The following is a 3482-nucleotide window of genomic DNA, read 5'->3' as shown; positions in this document are numbered from 1 at the left end:
AGATATGAGCTTAATGGTGGAAAATAGAATTTATAGAGAGGGATTGCAGTGACATTGATGAGGTGGGCCAAGATAACCCATTTCCCTGCTTTATAGTTCTATGTATTAAGTAGATTTTCATTGCATTAATTGTGCTGAATTATATATCAGACTGATAACCTCTTCTAATAGGTTACTGCCCAGCTAGTAAAGAGTGAAACCTGTCCATAGCTCAGATGTAAGTGGAACCTTCTCAAGACATAAACATTCCAAGATAAACTATATTCCCATTGTTGACATCAAAGCTAAGGGTAGACATCTCCTGGAATGGCCACTGCTTTGTGTTCTAGTTCCTGTCCAAAACCAGATCCCAAGTAATCTACAACCCAAACCCCAACGAGCTGCTCCTCCTCCAGAAAAAATGCTTACCTTCCATCTCTCACCAATAATACTCAAGCCTCTCTCAGAAACCTGAGTGCCAAGCCTGCTACCTGCTTCTTTTGCACATCTCACGACATAGCGAACTGTGAGTACCTACCTCCCTCATTGAACATGGTGCACTTTTACTAGTAAGGTCAAGAATGGGCTCATCATAATAAACAAATGTGTCATTCATATTTAGTTTGTAACTTAATTTGAAAGAATTGAAAATGGTATTGGAAAGAACTAAAGAAATATTTATATTTAATGGGTGTTCACTAGTCAGGTACTTTAATATTTGGATGTTTAAGCTGCCTTTTAATACACTTTATCCTAAAAAAAACTAAAGGTTACATGTCTGTTGGAAGGGCTGCAAGAAGACACAATTGTCAGAACTTGCTAAGGTGATGAGCTCAGTCTGAGCTGCGCCATTCTTGTGAGCTGGTTTATCTTCCACATCAAGGTTCATTAAAGCTATTGAACAGAATTTGGTCACTCAACTTGCAGGATGTATATTGAGCTTGAATTCCTTCTTTTTTACATCAATTTCAAGAAAATTCAGTGGAGTGGACAAAATCTTTTCAACCTCATGAAAATTCCTACCTGAACAAAGCAAACCCTGGCCTCTTGTGGAAAGTGCATTCCCAGTTGTGAAGCAGCTTGTTACCTCTGGCACAACTGGGATGACAAAAGGCCTCTTTCAGAAGATTTTTTTAAATGACAATGTCTTTGAGAAGTCTGGTCAGATAGAAGTCCTCCTGATATCTTCAATATGGCCTAGCACCAATGTACCTCATTTTTTTCTCCCCTCTCTGCAATCCCAACTCAGCCACTGAAGGAGCCAAATCAGTTAATGCTCCTAGGCAATTTGCATCAAAATAACATCTAAAGCCAACAAGTTTATTTCATGAATAATGTCTCCCATACAGATAATTGTTACTTTCCCTCTTCTCCAGGTCTTGGGTAATCTTTTGAAAGAACAGGATGGAATCATTCACTAAAGCAGTCAAATGAATATTTTCTTTGGAATCGGAATTTTCAGAATTCTCTTCCCAAGAGGACTGTGAATGTGTCGTCATTTAGTACATTAAAAGCTGAGATTGGTGAATGTTTAGACTTTAGGGGAATCAAGGAACTTAGGGGTTTAACAGGAACATGGACTTGATGTGGTACAGCAACTATAATCTTCTGGCCTTCTGCATCTTCTGCTCTTTTTTTTTCTTTAACATTTTGCAAATCCTGTCTGAGTATCAGACTAAACACAGCCTTGAAGATGCAGGGATAAAGGCTCACTTTCAAGAGTCTAAAATTAATAAGTAAAATATTTGGAGTAAGAAAGGTTAAAAGAACTTAAAACATAACAATGTTATCTTGAACACCTTTCCCATGTAAATATTCATTCTGGTGCAGTTGCTATGGTAATCGTAGTCTGAAATCATATTGCACAATGTGGACTATGACCAATGGTATTTGAATAGAGTATGTTGTGAATATTATGAATGGGTGTTTCTGTGATTCAATTCTGGACACACACACACACACACACACACACACACACACACACACACACACACACACACACACACACACACACATACGCGCGCGCGCGCACACATATATATATAAATGTTCTATGAATTTAGATTTAGTCATTATGTTCTACAGGATAATTGATTTCAATTTCCCCTCCTATTTTTAGCTGGAGTGGATCGTGACTGCCCTGGGGTGAAGTGTTATCATACACCATTAGGGATGAGAACCAGATTAAGCAATTATCATTTCCCAAGCACAATTGTGTCACATGACTGGACATTAAGCAAACAACTGTGACCCATCAAGAGAATAGAAAGCATGTTTCTGTGATTGACTTTGCTATTAATAAATTAATCATTTAAAATTTTCATTGGAAATTATATGAAGTTTGACATACTCAGACTGAGTAACATATGTGCAATCTTCTTATTCTTGAATTATTTTTTTATTTTGAAGGTATTGTGGGATAACCAGGGAAGATTCTAAAAAATTAGGAAAGCAATTTACCACTTCTACATTAATTGTTTAAATTTAGATAAATTCAGCAACCAATCATTTAGGCTATTACCAAAAGATTTCCTCCATTTTCCTTTCATCTTAAATGCTGTACTTGCAATCTCTGTTTAAATCTCCCCAGAGGCACTCATTTTTTTTAAGAGTCTGTGCTGATGGTGGATTCAGGCAGCTGAGGTCTGTCAGTAGCTGACAATCTGTTGAACCCGGCACTGGAGGAATGAGCAATGCAACACACACCTTATCTGTATAAACCAAGGGCTTTTTATCTCGTTGTTCCCTTTTTATCTACTGTTGATGACAAATGACATTATTTCATGTAAAGTTATGTAAAGAATGAACTTCTTGTCTCAAGCTGTTTGATGTAAAGTTTCAGGAGAGGGGTAAATTGTTAAAAAAACACACAGAAATGCTGGAGAAACTCAGCTGCTCTTGCAGAGTCCATAGGAGGTAAAGATAGATCACCAACCTTTCGGGCCTTGGATCTTTGCTTATTCATTGAAAAAGGGCTCACCTGAAAGGTTGGTGATCTATCTTTACCTCCTATGGACGCTACAAGATTGGCTGGGTTCCTCCAGCATTTCTGTGCTTTTACTACAGTCACAGCGTCTGCACTCAGACTCAGGTAAATTGTTAATATCACAGGGAACTTCAAGTGCTTAGCTATTACTGATGAAGGACTAGTTTATGTTTGACATCATATGAAATTCAGAACTGAGAAATGATTGAAGTATTGTATAGGACAGAAGAAAGAAAAACATGGTGATTACTTCATAAACCAGAACAATGTGTCTGTTTGCCCAAAGTGTTTGCCAGCTGTCGTGGTCCATATCGGTACCAACGACATAACAAAAAAAAGGGATGAGGTCCTACAAGATGAATTTAGAGATTTAGGAAGTAAATTGAGGAGGAGGACCTCAAAGGTAACAATCTCTGGATCGAGCTAGTCAGAGTAGGAACAACAAGATAGCTAGAATTAATTTGTGGCTTGAAAGGTGGTGTAGGAGGGAAGGTTTCAGATTCTTGAAACATTGGAA

At 37.8% G+C, this 3482-nt stretch overlaps 1 long non-coding RNA gene across 1 annotated transcript; it reads left to right on the top strand.

Annotated features, from left to right (window-relative positions):
* Window positions 1-294: 294 nt before the first annotated feature.
* Window positions 295-2298, top strand: LOC138740112 (uncharacterized). The gene is made up of 2 exons (XR_011342676.1): window positions 295-505; window positions 2099-2298. It is a non-coding gene; the product is annotated as an uncharacterized lncRNA (long non-coding RNA).
* Window positions 2299-3482: the final 1184 nt, after the last annotated feature.

This window comes from Narcine bancroftii, chromosome 7 (assembly GCF_036971445.1).
Source record: "Narcine bancroftii isolate sNarBan1 chromosome 7, sNarBan1.hap1, whole genome shotgun sequence".
NCBI lineage: Eukaryota > Metazoa > Chordata > Chondrichthyes > Torpediniformes > Narcinidae > Narcine > Narcine bancroftii.
This window is presented reverse-complemented; position numbering and strand designations above follow the sequence as displayed.